Source organism: Monodelphis domestica, chromosome 2 (genome assembly GCF_027887165.1).
Source record: "Monodelphis domestica isolate mMonDom1 chromosome 2, mMonDom1.pri, whole genome shotgun sequence".
Lineage (NCBI taxonomy): Eukaryota > Metazoa > Chordata > Mammalia > Didelphimorphia > Didelphidae > Monodelphis > Monodelphis domestica.
The window spans coordinates 94,015,547-94,031,990 of NC_077228.1; the positions used below are offsets into that span (position 1 = coordinate 94,015,547).

Here is a 16,444-nt window from a genome sequence, read left to right on the forward strand (position 1 = left end):
TCAATATGTTGTGGCCACACAGTTTATTGATTAGGTCATCTAGATGGCATAGTAGATAGAGTGACAGGTAGACCTGGAGACAGAAAGACATGAGTTCAAATCTGGTCTCAGAGGTTTGCTAACGGTATGACCCTGGGTAAGTCACTTAACCATGTTTGCCTGAGTTTCTTCCTTTATAAAATGAGCTGGTGAGGGAATGGAAAACCATTCCAGTATCTTTGCCAAGAAACCCCCAAATGGGGTTGCAAAGTGGTAGACATGACTGAACAACACAAATTTATTGGTTATTGTGAAAAATCTTTGAAAATGAATATAATGAAAGAAAAAAATAAGTATTCTCATATGGAACCTTTTATATCAACAATCTCCTGAAATTACTCTCCATTCTTCAGGTGTATTTAAGGGATTTCTGGACCTCATTTGTCCATAGATTCTGTAAAGAAAACAAGGAAAGGGATATATGTTTCAGGCCATAATTCTATTCCATGAAATATAAATAAAGGACAATAAAGGAAACATGGGCAGGGCACACAGTTCCTAGCTGGAGGATTTTTTCCCTAGAGAATTCCAGCTATGCCAACAGATGCTAGGATTAAATGTCAGTTGATTGTTGTCTTTCCTATTCAAAGAAGAGCAAAAAATGGCACCATCATGTTGGGATCAATGTAGAGTGTGTCTGACAGTGGCTGACCAGACCAATATAAGCTCTGAAGGCACTACCACAGGTTGGGCACAAATAGCCAAATGAACATTTGGAACAGCCATATCTCTAAACTTGTGCATCTCATGTTTCCTTTGAGCTACTGCAATTCTGCTTTTCTCATAGAGCACAGTGCCTTCTTTGATGCAAGCAGAGTCCAGTGTTTCTTGTGTCCTACAATTGATACTAAAGTTCTTTAGGGAGACCTTGAGAGTATGATTATATCTTTTCTTCCGACTTCCGTGTGAATACTTGCCTTGTGTGAGTTCTCCATAAAACAGTCTTTTAGGCAAATATATGGTTGGCATTTGAACAAGTGGGTCAGTCCATTAGAGTTGTGCTCTCTATAGTAGATTCTGAATGCTTGGCATTTACTCATCTGAGCCAGAATACTCAGAAACTTCAGGTTTAGTTTAATGAAAATGATGGGGAAATCCAGAAGCTACTAAATGAAAAACAAGAACTCTGCAGGGTTTACCAGCAGGATAGCTCATCCATCTCTAAGAAGGCAATATTTAACTCCATGAAAAGCAAAATGCAAACAAAACAGGGTAAAAGTAGAAGAAATATTGGTGGCCAATGATCATTGTTCTTTTTCAAGAGTGCATTAAGATAGCATTAATGTGCCAGGTTAAAGTTGCTTTTTTTTTTTGAGGAGGCTATCTGCCTAGCTCAGTATGCATAACAGCATGATAATAAGACATTTATGATGGATTTTAAGATTCCCAATTGCTTTATATACCTTGGATCCCATGGCACTCACAAGAACCTTATGAAATAAGTACTGCAAATATCATTATTCCTATTTTACTGATGAAAAAACAGAGATTTATAAAGGTTAAGTGATTTCCTCATGGTCACCCAACTAATGAGTGCAGGAAATTATAAGATTCATTTCATTTTTGGCTCCAGGTTCAGAATTCTTCACTTTACTATATTGCCTCAATTATCCTAGGCTACTGGAAAGTCACCTGCACTAACCCAATTTTTAGACAGAGAAATTGAAACTTCTTTTGCAGCTCTCAAGTTCTTCTAGACTTCTTTCAATAAGGTTTAGTATCTCTTCCTCAAAAGACTCGTACCTACTTGTTCAAGGGCTGGTAAGGAGATTGAACTTATTTCCCAATTTACCCCTATGCCTTAGGAGGGAAGAATTAAATTGACTACATCTATCATATATCAGTGACAACACCTAGCCATCATTCCCCATCCTAGGGGAAGCTGAGGTCTAAGTTTAACTTGATAATTTCTTTGGTGTGAGTTGAAGATCCTTCCTCATTAAATTAAAAGAAAACAAGCCTCAGTGATCTAGTTTTTGCCCAGAAATGTTCACATGGCCTTACTCAAGGGAAGAGAGAATCAGTGGTAGAACATTGTAGACAATACAAAAAATAACGACTTAGCATGATGCTGTTTGATTATTCCAAAAGGATCATTCTCTTAAGAGTGATGAGGCTCCCTGGTTAATCGGTTCCTCATATTTTACATTTGAGGATACTTGGGCCCTGTGTGGAAAACTGGGATATGGACCCAGACATTTTGACTCAAGAGCTGGGTCTTTTTTTTTCCACCATACTGCCTCAAAACAAATAAAAAATTGCCACATTAGACTTTTGTTAAGTTTGTAGATGTAAAGATTTCAAGTCAAGAAATAGAAAAGTGATTTTCTAATCTTAGGTAAGTCACAGATGTAAAGGACAGAACTAAAGAAAGAGCTTTGAACTTGGAATCTCTGGACCTGAGTTAGACTTCCAGTTCTCCCTCTTACTCAGTAGATGACCTAAGGCAAACCATTTCATCTCCTAGTTCTTTGTTTTCCTTGTGTGTTGACCAGATTACCCTAAATGCCTCTTCTGGATTTAATGATCAGAATCAAAGAATTAAGCTTTCAAATCATTATTTTTCAGTATTTCTCTGTGGGTACAAGGGAATTACGGAAAGTCATTTTTTGCCACAATGTACATGAGAATTATAATTTTTTTTGGATTTAATTTCCTGGAAGCATTTTTATTAGTGTTATTCTGAATTATAAGTTGTAATAAAGGTGGTGATTATACAATTCTTTAGAAAGAGTACACCTGAAAAAAAATACTCAAATAATTTCCTAATCTTTATTTTAGAATATCATGGACTTGATCCAAAGCTGTTTTGGCATGTGTAATTAGCCACGTGTAAAGGTTGAGATTTTAAATTTTAAGCTACATTTGATCCATTTATGTGGAAAATTGCTATGGAAAATGGGTAGATAGTTTTAAATTTAGGTGAATGGTCTGAATAAAAAATGGGAAAAATGAACTCTGCTTCATAACTGTCCAATTTTACATATATTTAGAAGAGTATTTTTCCATTGAAATTTTGTGATTTTTTCTCCCTTCTATGCTAAATGAAATCTTTTCTTAGAGAAGAAAGATTTGGTAAAGATATTCAATAGACTATGGAGTCAGCCAGGAAATTGGATTATGTGTCTTTACTTCACTGGTTAATTCCAGTTGTGAGATTTGGATTCTGGGACTTAGATTTTTTTAAGTGTGCCAAAGTTGAATTTGCAAAAAAAAAAATTAATTTATTTTTAAAAATAATATTTTATTTTTCCCAATGTAAAAGCAATTTTAAACATTCATTTAAAAATTTATCTCCAAATTCTCTCCTCTCCCACTTTCCTTTCCCTTCCGTCTCCCTGAGATGGTACTCATTCAGAGAGGTTTTATATGTGTAATAATGTAAAACATTTTTTCATCTGAGTAATTGTATTAGCCCAAACATAATATGACCCTGAATTTAGTGGGATCTGTGATTTTTAGATTTTCCCCATCTTGCTTGGTCTAGCACCCAGGAATGTGCACACCCACACTACATGGGCATGTGCTATCAAATGACAAATCAGAAACAACTGACTGTCCCCTGGGCTGTCCTAAGCCAAGCTTGAGCCCCTGTTGGCACATATGAGACACAGGAAGTGAGGTAGAGAACTGCCTTTGGAGTTCTTGTCATTTCTTGTGGAGAGGGTTAGACACCAGTTCGATCCTGGAACTCGAGCTTGGAGGAACTCCCGCAGACAGCTTACCTCAATGGGTCACGTGAGCGAAAAGGACTGACTCCCCTTTCCCTTGGCTATCCAAGGCCTTGAACTCCTGCCTGGCTCAGCCTGAGCCAGAGCAGTTTGAGTTAACTCTTTTTATCTCTCTCTCTCTTTCTTAATTTCTTCCTCCTAGTGTAATTAAATCGCCATAAAATTCCATCATGACTTGAATGTTTCATTTTATGATTTTAGAAATTAAAATCCTTGGCAACCAGCAATTATTACATTAAGTCTCAACCATAAATTTAACCTTTACAGTCCCCAAGTATTTTGAAGGTTAACACAGAAAGAGAAAACACCTCTCTTATTTTTTTCCTTTTAAATTACAACTTTCTCTTAACTCGTGAATAATGCAGCCACTTTATATTCCAAGTTTTTTCAAGATCCTGAAAACAAGTTAAAGTTTTAATGCTAATACTTTTATTAAATATGTTTTACTTTTATAGATACTTGTAAGAAACTACCTTCCAATATTTAATCATGTTCTCCTTCCTCTTCTGTTTCCTCATCTCCTAAAGTAGAAACATCATTCCAATCATCGCTGTCATCCTCTTCTCACAAAACACCATTCTTGCTACCATCCATCAATCCATACTGTTTGATATATAATATTTTTTTAAAATCCAAGCACAATGGACTTGGTGGAAATTTTGACCTAAGAGGTTTTGGTCCAGTTACTTAATACAGTGACTGACTGAATGACTTATTCATTACTACATCTAACACTTGTAATTTCGACATCATTTCTCCTGGAATAATAACTAGGATTGTGCACATTTCAGCAATTTTCTTTTTCACATTTTCAGTCAGGTGATCCTTGAACATGTTGAGTATGAGCATCCTTCTCTGACTCAGTAACGCACCTGAGCACCTACCCAAGACCACATTCAACCAATCTAACACAAGTTCTTCATTCATCCATCCATTTTCCTGCACACAAAAGATCACTCCTGATGGTAACTTATCCTGAGGTAATGTAATTTTAAGGTGTGTAATTTAAAGTGGTAATTTTAAGGTGTAAAACCTTAAAATTATGTAAAGAATCAGTTTTCACCTATCAGTTGTGACTGTAAGCATCACATTCATTCTTTTCTCATTTTCATTAGTTTTAATCAACACTGATTTGACACTGTTAGTATTAACGATGATATTTGATGAAATATCAAAACAACATGTGTTTGGTTGGGATGTCTCATCTGCCCCAGGAGACAACCATGTTTATTACGTATGCTGAGGTGCACAATACACAACTTATGGTTTCAAAGCTGGAAGTGTTCGAATATAGTGCGAATGCAACTTTCAAAGGTATGTATTGGGGGAAAAATGTCACACTAAATTAAAAAACTAGAAAGTGAACAAATTAAAAATCCCCAGGTGAAAACTAAATTAGAAATCCTAAAAATTAAAGGAGAAATGAATAAAATTGAAAGTAAAAGAACTATTGAATTAATAAACAAGACTAGAAGCTGGGACTTTGAAAAAAACAGATAAAATGGACAAAGTACTGGTCAATCTAATAAAAAAAGTCACACAATATTTGGGTTAGCATGGAAAGGAGTTTTATAAAAAGCTCTTTCATATCAAATGCCATTGAATCTGATTGTCCCACATAGAATAATGCCATTCACTTTGGATATGAGTTAGACCAATTTTTCAAAATGATTGCTATGGACTTAATTTTCTATTTTTGTCATCTTTTGTGATACAGACATGAAGAGAGAGGTTTTGAAGGACTTGTGGACCAAGATGCAAAAGCCAGGGTTCCAATGGAATGTCCCAAGGAGGGGCAGTTGGGGGTTTGCTGGCCACACTCTGAGAGGAGAAACTGAGCTTGTGGACTTTGTCTCTGACTGGGGGACACACACTCTTTTCCCTGGAAGTTTGAAGCTGTCTGAGAGACTTTTGTGATGCTGACTTGGCTTTTGGACTTTGTCTCTGGCTCTGAGCAGTGGAAGGTGATCAGGGAGAAGCTTTGAGTTGGTGGTCTATAAGAGAGTTGAGCTGGCCAGGAGAAAAGGAGAGACTTTGAACATTGTTTCTTTCTGAGGTTAAGCTGAGAGATCTGGCTGATTTGTGAAGAAGAAGAAAGAACTGCTATTGTCCTCCATCTTTCTAACTGTCTAAGAGTCATACTTGTGACTCCCCAAACCCTCAATTTTATCTCATTTAGATTAGGGAAATTCCTCATCCCTCTTACCTCAGTTTCCCATCCTGTTATACCAATAAACTCCTCGACTGAGAAAGCAACTAGAGTATCTTTATAGTTCAGGAGGGAGGGAAAGAGCCAAAGGCTTCAAGAAGAACTGGGAGGTGAGGGAGGCAAGGAAGGGCATGAGGGAGGAAGAAGGTTAGGAAGTAGATTGATCCATCAGCAATCAGTAGGGATAAATAGGCAGAAACCCAGAGCAAATCCCAGAGCAGTGTCCCCTGTGTACCAGCATTTCTGTCCTACCTCCATTACCAATAAGCAGGTTCAGGTCCCTGTAGCAGCCTCTCTAGTCATAGCCAGAGAACAGCAGGTTCCCCTCAGTTTACATTCTCCATTTCAATAAGTAACAGTTTCTCTCAGTTTACTCTTTATTACACTTTGCTAACACTCAACTGTTTTTTGAAATATAGTGTTTCTTGATTATTCTTTGACCTGTAGTAATTTCTTCTCAAATACAATTATTTTTCCTTCATTTTTCTTTAATTTTTATTGTTCGTAATTTTTCCCCCGCCATTCATGGATTTGCGACCATGCCAAAGGAGGGCCAGTTGAAGAGAAATTATATATTTTGCCTGGAGAAGAAAAGGTGTAGAGGAGTGATGTTGTGATAAATGGTTTCAAAAAATGAAGAGTTTTAATATGGTTACATAAGGGATTATTTTTATTGTTAATATTGTTAGTAGCTTGACTTTAAAGGGCAGGACTAGAAGCAGTGGGTAGAAGTTTCAGAGAGGCAAATTTAGGCTTGATAGAAGGCACACTTTCTTTTTTTTATAATTTTTTAAATTTTTATTTAATTGGTTAATTTTGAGCTTTTCCCCAGGATTACAAAAATCATGTTCTTTCCCTCCCCTCTCCCAAGCCCCCTACAATATCTGATGCACAATTCCACTAGGTTTTACATGTGCCTTTGGTCAAGACCTATTTCTATATTATCGATATTTGCGAAAGGGTGATCATTTAGGGTTTATAACCCCAATCATATCCCCATTGACGCATGATCAAGCAGTTGTTTTTCTTCTGTTTCTATTCCCACAGATTTTCCTTTGAATGTGAATAGTGTTCTTTCTTATAAGTCCCTCAGAATTTGTCCTGGATCATTGCATTGCCTCTAGTAGAGAAGTCCATTACATTTGATTGTGTCACAGTGTATCAGTCTCTGTGTATAATGTTCTCCTGGTTCTGCTCCTCTCACTCTGCATCAATTCCTGGAGGTTGTTCCAGTTCACATGGAATTCCTCTTGTTTATTATTCCTTTTAGCACAATAGTATTCCATCACCAACATATACCAGAATTTGTTCAGCCATTCCCCAAATGAAGGGCATCCCCTCATTTTCCATTTTTTTTTCCACTACAAAGAGTGCAGCTATGAATATTCTTGTACTAGTCTTTTTCCTTATTATCTCTTTGGGGTACAAAACCCAGCAGTGCTATGACTGTATCAAAGGGTAGGCAGTCTTTTAGCACCCTTTGCGTATAGTTTCAAATTGCAGAAGGCACAATTTCTTAACAATTAGAGCAATCCAGAATTGGAATGGATTCTCTCTTAAGATAATGACTTGACTAGTACTGGATGTCTTTTAACAGATCCACTCTTCAGGGATATTAGGGAAAGGATTCTTCTTCAAGCATGATTTGGATTATATGACTTTAGAAGTCCTTTTTCTGTTTTGTGATTTTGAAAGGTAAAATTCTCCTCCCTTTTTCATTCAAACACCAAGAGAAGACTTTCTATATACATTGACTCTATTTCCCCCCTTTCTTACTCATTCCTAAATCCTTTGCAATCTGATCACTCACCTGAAATTTTTCTCTTCAAAGTTACCAATGGTTTCTTAAGGAGAATATCTCATGAACTTTCTTCTTTCATATTCTTCATGATCTTTCTCCATCATTTAACACTACACAATTCTTTTTGCCTCTCTCCTTTCTGTGTTTTTCTTCATTCTCCTCCTATCTGTCTGACTGACCCTTCTCAGCTCTCTTTGATGGGTCAGCATCCAGATCACACTCTATAACCATGGGTTTATACCATAGCTCTGACCTGGGTTCTTTTATTTCTTTACATATTCTTCAGTAATTAATTAGATTCTATGGGTTTAATGATCATTTGTTTTGATAACACACAGATTTCTATAACTGGTCCTTATCTCTCTTTTGAATTGTATTTCTCTATCACCAGCTGCCCATTGGACATTTTAATTGGTTTTCTGATAAGCATCTCAAAATCTACATAGCCAAAGGAAATTAATTGTTTTTCTACCAAAACACATTCTTCCCAGTTTCTATTTCTGTTAAGGATATTACTTCCCTTCCAGTAATTTATATTCTTAACCTCGATGTAATCCTTTACTTTTGTAATTTTATCCAATCCACAAATCTTACAAGTTGCCAAATCTTATTGTTTCTATGTCCATAGCATCTTAATCTGTTTCTTTCTTTTTACTGCCATAGCTACCACTCTAGTTAAAGTCTCATTACCTTTGAACTACTGCAGTAGCCTTCTAATTGTTCTTTCTGCCTTGTCTCTCCCTTTTCCAGTTCAATCCATCCTTCATACTGCTGCCAAAGTGATTTTCTTAAAGTTTTAGTCTGACCACATTGCTCCTCTACTCAATAAATTCTAGTGCTGCCCTACAACTTCAAAGATCAAATATTTAAAGCCTTTTCTGGTCACATCTTACTTTTCTAGCCTTATTATGCATTACTCTCCATCAAGTTCAGAGACAGTCAGTTATTGAACATTTATTAAGAGCCTACTATGGGCCAGGCATTCTGCTTAGCACTGGAAATACAAACCTGAAAAAAAAAGACAATTCTTGACCTTTAAGGAGCTTACAGTTGAATGGAGGTAGACAATATGCAAAAGGAAGCTGAAAATGGCGAGGGACATCCAGAGAAGATGCCTGATTCAGGGATATAGTGGAAAAATCAAAGAAATCTCAAAGTAGTGCAGCCAGGCATGAAATGAGATCTTCCAAGCTGAGTTCCAGCCTTTCAAGTTTAAGGATCTGCCCTCCAATCAGAGGGACAGAGGATCTTGGGGAGTTCAAAGACTGATAAGATCCTAAAAAGGGTTTCCCAGTAATGAACTTTTTGGGCCATGTTGGAAAAGTCCTAGATTAGTGCAACCAGGTGAGAAAAGACCACTTAGACAGATCTTCTTGCTATTCCTTACACAATATCCCATTTCCCATCTCCATGCCTTTCCAGTTGCTGCCCTCTCTCTCTGAAATGTATTCCTACCTCTTAGAACCCTCAGTTCTCTTTGAGGCTCAGCTCAACTACTACCTATTATTGGAAGCCTTTCCCAATTCCCTCATTCGCTAGAGCCTCACCCTCCTTTGTAGCTCTGTTTTGTCTGGGCATTTGAGATGCACAGGGTGTCTCTGTTTGAGATACAGAGTGTCTCAAAAGTAATAGTGCAATGTTAAGTATAAAATTAACATGTATTTATTTAAATCTTATGAAATATTATTAAACTATTATAACTTAAAATTTTATTAAAACGTTTGGATTAACATAGATACACAAACACATATATGTGCAAATACATATGCATGTAAGCATGGGGATATGCAAATAATGCCTTTTCTATGGGTGTATATGCACACATACATTTATATTTTCTTCTTCACTAGATTATAAGCTTCTTGAGGGCAAGAGGATTTCACTTTTGTCTTTGTGTTTCCACTGCTTAGCAAAAACACATAATAAATGCATTTGAATTGATTTAGGGAAGCTCACAACCTCTCATGTTAACTAGGCTTATTTGGTTGTATTAGAACTGCAGTATTTTCCCATTTTAGGGCTTTATGGGTTTTCTGAGCTCATATACATAGGAACTCTCTCTGAAGATGTATTTTATAACCCAATTCCCATCATTCCTCTGGGAGTCTTGTCCATGCCATTCTATACATCTTCCTTGGGGAATGTATTCAGTATGCTGGGGGCTTCTTGCAATATTTCTTTGTATATCCCCAAACCAATTGCATCACTCTCCAGACCCACCTGGTATGATAATCCCAACATGGAAATCTAAGGAGCTGTGAGGAAGTATCAGAAGTGAAGTGGATCCTGAAACTGAGCAAAGTGCAATGGGGAAAAACCAAGATATTTTAAACTATTAAACACCTGTGGTGTATAATCACAGCAGGGAAAAAAGAAATGTTGCCCAGATCAACAGTATCTCTAAATCCTTTAAAAAATTGTTCTTCCTTTCTTCTTTCATGTATCCCTCCTCCCTCTCTCTGCCTTTTTGGTTTCTCCCTGTTTTTCTTTCTTTCTTCCTTCAGATGGAATATATCCTCTGTAATTCTTCAAGGCTTTGTGATCTCCCACTCTTGAGCAGGTGTGACATTCCTGACGGTGTTCAGAAAGACAGGATAGTGTTTAGGAGGATAGGCACAGCTGTGGCATATTATTAAATGAAGACCAAAAACTAAGTGAGTGTAAATCATCCAACAAATTGCGTGTCATTAATTCTTTATGCCAGTGCAGAGGTAGGTGAATAAAAATCTTCACCTCCTACCAAGAGCCTTGTAAAATCCTCGAATTTATTTTGATAGCTCTACATTGTGGTAAAGCACACAGGACCAAAAGCTCTAATAAATTAAACAAAGACATTATAGACCAGTTTGAGTTGAATATCAGAGGACCTGGAGTCTGATTTTTTACAGTTTACCTTAGTTTATCCATTAGTAATAAGAGGCAAATTCTTTGGTCTTAAAAAAAAAAGGAAGTAAGGAGAAGAAAAGTTTGGCAAGTCTTGAAAGATTTAAAAATCTCTTTCTTGCTGGCTTCAAGAAAGCAATCACTGATATGACAAGATTATATTTGTTGGCAAAAGATTTGTAGGCTGCCAGTGCCATTTTGTGGTATATACTAAATTGAAAACCAGCATTCAGTGAGAGATATGCCACATTAAAGCATAACCCCCTTGAGATCAAACAGAATACTCTTTGACATTGCATTTCAATAACATTTCAGGAGAGCAGTCATCTTGCTATTTTTTTTTAATTTAAAGGGGTTGATGGATTTCTTAAGGTTGTATTTTTGAGGTTGTATCAAAATAACTATCCTAAAACTCCCTCCCTGATCCTTACCTATGCTTTCAATGATATGGGGTAATCCTGATTAGGAAATTCACTTTACTAAGAGAAAGCACAAGAAATTTTGCTGTTTAAAGATTTGGAAATTTGCTTGGGGGAGGATAGGCCAGTGTCCTACAGGGAGGATTTATCAGTGAGTGGTTATCAGGGGAAGTATGGCATCATGGGAAAACCACTGTAATTGAAATCAGTGAGCTTATATTTGAAGCTAGGGTAGCTAGGTTGTGCAGTGGATAGAGCATGGGACTTGAAATCAGGAAGACTCATCTTCATGAGTTCAAATCCAGCCTCGGACAATTACTATCAAGTCACTTAACTCTTATCTGTCTCAGTTTCCTCATCTATGAAATGAACTGGAAAAAGAAATGGTAAACCAGTCCAGTATCTTTGTCAAGAAAACCCTACATGAGGCTACAGAGTCAGACAGAACTGAAAAATAACTAACAACAAAAAAAATTGTCAGGTTTTTTTTTTTTTATGTTCTAGTTGCATGTCTTGTTCAGAATCTCACTCCTTACCTGTAAGAAGTGGATAATGTTAGTTGTATACCTATCTCACAGGGCATTTTTGAGGAAAGTACCTCATAAATTGAGTAAATTTAAGGTATTTTTAAAAGGTGATCATCTCAGTTATTGGCCATCAGAGAGATTTAAATAACTGATGGAATCATTGACTTTTTCATTAGGTAATTATATTGGTGTGCAACTTATATTCTAAATGCCCCAGATTTAGCTTATAGTATATATGTTAGCAATAAAAACAGAAACAGCAATAATTGAATATTTAAAATTAGGTACTACATATGACTTCTCTAATTTTTATTAACTATTCATTGGAGAGAAGTATTAAGTCATAACTGGTTCCTGAATAGAACTTTGTATCTCACATCTCTGCTTCCAAATAAGAGTAGGGAGGACTAGTAGGCTAGGAAAATCAAACATGTCTTTGCTACTTTGATTTGCAAATAAATTTTTCCTTTTTTAAAGTGTCTTTTAAAATTATTTTTTATTTTTCCTGATTATAAGTTTAAACAGTTTTAATATTTGTCTTCTGACATTTTGCAATCCATGTTATATGTCCCCTTCATATCCTTCTTTCCTTTCTAAGAAGGCAGATAGTATGATATAGGTTGTACATATATTATATGTGATACAAATTTCCATGTTCATCATGTGAAACAAGGCATATATTGCTTACCCTATAGAGAAATACACAAAGTGTACAAATAATTTCTGTTGTGTTTTTGTTTTTCAGTCTTTCCAGTCATGTCCAACTCTTTGGGACCCTATCTGGAGTTTTATTCACAAAAAATATTGAAGTGGTTTTCCATTTCTATCTACATTTCACAGTTCATTTCACAAATGAGGAAACTGAGTCCAACAGAGTTAAGGGACTTGCCCAGGGTCATATGGATATGAAGAGTCTGAGGCTAGGTTTGAACTTAGAAGATGAGACTTTCTGACTGGAGGACCAGCACTCTATCTATTGTGCTGTTAGCTGCCCCTTCTAATGTTTAGGACACTTAATTCAGATCTTAGATATATTTCTCATTTTTTATAGGGGAATCTGAAAAGTAGTGACTTCCAAAGAAAGTAATAATTCTATATTTAATTAAATAGCTACTTGTTAAGTACCTACTATGTTAATATACTAGAAACCAACAAGAAGGCTCAACAGCTGAGATAGCGATACAGCAAGGCACTGTGCAGTGCTTAGGGCTTGTTGGAGCACAAAGGACAACATGGCCATCCAATGCAGCTGAGGAAGTCTCCAGGTGTAATGACTTTTTGTGCCCTGGACCCAGGCTTCCAACACTGAGAGAGTGGGACTGTCTCTGTGCATCGACTTTTCCACTTAAATCTCCTTCACGCACAAGTGTCTTTGTACACACTCATCTATCATAGATGAAAACGCACAAAGACAATCGTCATCCTCGGTTACTGAGATACTACTACCATACCATTATTATTACATGAAACCCCAATTTCTATTCAGAATAATTCCTGTAGTTTACAATCTAGCAGATGTTGAGGGTATAGGAAGAAGAATCTATGACACACTTCAGTAGAATTTTACTGAAATAAGAACTCAGTACTCTATATTGCAAAATAAAAATGTACTAATTGAAGAAATCACTTTAGCTTTTCAGTTTCTCACCTTGAAAAAGTAGGTGGTTGAATCTGTAAGAGGACCTTCCAACTTTCAATATGTGATCCTCTGGCATTGCAAAGTCTTATTCAAAGCCTGAAGAAGGAAAGACAATTTTGGACAAGAGCTAGCAAAGATATTTTCTTAGAGGAGATGGTGCTTGAGCTGTGTCTTGAAATATTATTATAATTTCAGAAAAAGAGGGGGTGGGTGGAAAATGGGGAAAATATCCCTGGCATAGAGAATGGAGTGCTAAAGGTAGGAAGGTGGAAAAGTTCTTATGAATAAGGGACAATTAGTTGTCCAGTATGGTTGGAGCATAACACAGATAAAAGGGAGGAGTGTGAAGTTAGACTAGAAAGGTGAGGAAGCAAAGGAAATGGAAATTCATGAGAGTTAGACTAGGTATTTGGATTGTATTTATTAGGCAGTGAGGGCAATTAAAGGCTTTGGATCAGAGGAGTGACTGCATGGGAGCTATGAATAAGAATGATTATAGCACTTATATAATAAAGTGAGACTGAATATTCTTATGTGGGATCTTTTCCTTTGTAAGCTCTCAAAGAACAGTAGTGGCAAAATGCTGCTGTGGCAATGAATGAGCACAATTACATATTATTTTAAAAACAAGACTATTAAGAAATAGATCAATGCCCCAAGTGGGCGACTTCTTCCACTACCACATAATCTTGACATAATAGCAATTTCTCATACAGATTGTTTCTGGGATGATGTACAAAAACAAAACAAACCCACAAACCAGAACCTAGTGATTTAACAATTTGTCATTTTAAATTTAATCAAGTACTCAGGGAGTCCAATTCTTATATTGAAGCTCAGTCCACAGTGGGGAAATGAAACTGAAGAATAGGAGGAAATCCTTTAGATTTAGAAAGTCTTTGGTTCTTAGTTTCTCACAAATGGAGTGATATTGTGATTCTGGGGCTAATTTTGAAGTCAAGACCTGGGTTCAAGTTTTCCTTTAAACACTTACTAGCTTAATGATAACAGATAAATAATTTAACTTCTCCTTCAGGAGTTCTCTCCTCTTTTTGAGAGAAGAAATGCTCTCAATCTCGAAATTCCCGTTATATTGCCTATTGGAAAAGGGTAGAGGGAGTTTCTCATTTCAGTGATATCTTTCTTAAGTCAGGACCATTAGATTTTCTACTCCTAGTTTTTCCATGTGCTTATTTAAAGTCAGTGGGGGTGGAAGAGTGGGATAAGGCAATACTGGTAATGGAATTAACTGAATAAAATGCTGACAACACCAATAAAAGGGAAGAAATATCGGATTCTTCAAGAAGTCTTTTTTTCCCCCAAACAGTTTGATTTTTCCATTTCTCTTCTATCCTCAGGGTTTTGATTAAAAAAAGAAGAAGGAATCCCTTTGAGAGGGTGGTTTTGAGATCTTAATTCACACTCCTATCTGACTTTGCTCTCAACTTCAAAACAAATACTTAAAAAAAGTAGTTAGTGCTATACAGAACTAAATACCAGGCTTATATTACAATAGCTAAGTAGTTTCACATTTGGGGAACCTGTTGATGAACTCAATCTCCTGAATATTAATTAAAGGTTTTGTGAAAAGTAAGCCATTGATAGAACACAGGAAATTATTGAATACTTTAAAATCACGTAAGTCTAAGTGGACAGCCTAGCATATATAAGATTAACTTCATTGTGCCTTGTATATAGATTCAGCCAATAAAATAAAAACATTTTTATAATGAGAGAATGCTGTATTGATCTTATTGTTACCTTTCATTTCAACAACTTAATCGATTTCTGCACATGGAGTACTTCCAATGTGTAGCATTAAAAACTCCATCAGCTCTGATGTCACTGCTTTGTTCAGGTCCTTTTACATCTTGTTCTCCTTTCCTTTAATCTGCCTGTGTGAGGTGGGTTGAGGGAGGAATCAGTGAGGTGAAAAACAGTCTTTGAGTAGCTTAGAGGGCAGAAAAGAGTCAATAATGATTCTAGTGAAAATGATGTCATATTACAAACCTTGTCATAGCCTCCCATCCTCCTCCTCCTCCATCCCCTTTCTTAGCTATTGAAATACTGACTATGTTTCAAAGCTGCCAAATGTAACCTACTTTAACAACCCTTCCCTAATCCTCCATAGTTAGATGTGATTTTTTTTCTTTTTTGCATAGTATTATTGCTCTTCTTTTGTGGTCTTTTCATATGTTGAAAATATCCAAAAGCATGTCTTTCTCAAGCTTGACCCATGCTAAGGAGGATGGTCTCAAGATCTGTTCTTGTAAAAGGACAATGAACCTTTGCCTTAAGGAGTTCTAGCTTTGCCTTCATGTATTTTTAGCAAGCAATGTCAGTTCTTCCCCTGGGATAGTATTTGCAATTTAAAAAGTACTAAATAACAGATATACCTTCTATGGACAGGGTTTGTAGAACTACAAATATTAAACATAAGATAATTCATTGCACTAGTCAGAATTGTGTTGGCATTATCAGAGGTGATGAGGAAAGTGATAGCTCTCTATATTAAAAATATTATTAAACATCTTTTATAAAGACACATATGCTAGCATAAGTTATTACTGTCTTCTTCCTTGTCTTTGACCCTATGTGTTCTTTCTTCCACATTATGGGATTTGTGGAAAGAACCATTTGCCTAGGATTCAGAAAAACAGTGGCTAGTTTTGAGATTCAACAAAAATCACCTAATGTGCCCCATTTCCACTTTCCTCATCTGAAAAAATGAGGAGTTTAGAACAGATGGACTCTCATGTCCTAGATCTAAAAGATAATAGTTTTATACCCATCAGCCCCTATGCTGAAATGCAGCATTTCCTTTCCTTCATAGTTTTCTTTTATTCTCCTTTGTTTCTATAAATGAATTCTCACTTAGATTTGGAAATAGCCATGAGCATATCCAATAACCAACGTAGAGATTGCTGATGAGAAAACCTTTTGAGTTGCTCTCTAGTTAGCATATTTTCCAACTTCTGAGTGCTTTTCCTAGGAAGTACCATTTAAAGTAGACACATTCCATGGAAATCCTATCAATAGTTTTTCTCTCCAGTCTATTACATGTTTATGAACCTCATTACTGGGTGATCAAAGGTATGATGTATTCCACTTTCAGAGTATCTGTAGTTATCTATCTGTAGAAGCAGAGAAAGCACCCAAAATTATGATCAGAAACAAACTGCATCTGGGGAGCCTG

General features: G+C 36.3%; 1 long non-coding RNA gene across 2 annotated transcripts; it reads right to left on the bottom strand.

The window, feature by feature from the left end:
- Nucleotides 1-333: 333 nt before the first annotated feature.
- On the bottom strand, nucleotides 334-15,263 carry LOC103102854 (uncharacterized). Of its 2 annotated transcripts, none has more exons than XR_001627751.2 (3): nucleotides 15,010-15,262; nucleotides 13,258-13,344; nucleotides 334-433 (listed from the first exon to the last, which is right to left on the bottom strand). It is a non-coding gene; the product is annotated as an uncharacterized LOC103102854 (long non-coding RNA). The 2 variants fall into 2 exon arrangements; XR_461419.3 differs by lacking the exon at nucleotides 334-433 and adding an exon at nucleotides 6,339-6,560 and having other exon boundaries at nucleotides 15,010-15,263.
- Between the last annotated feature and the right edge of the window lie 1,181 nt (nucleotides 15,264-16,444).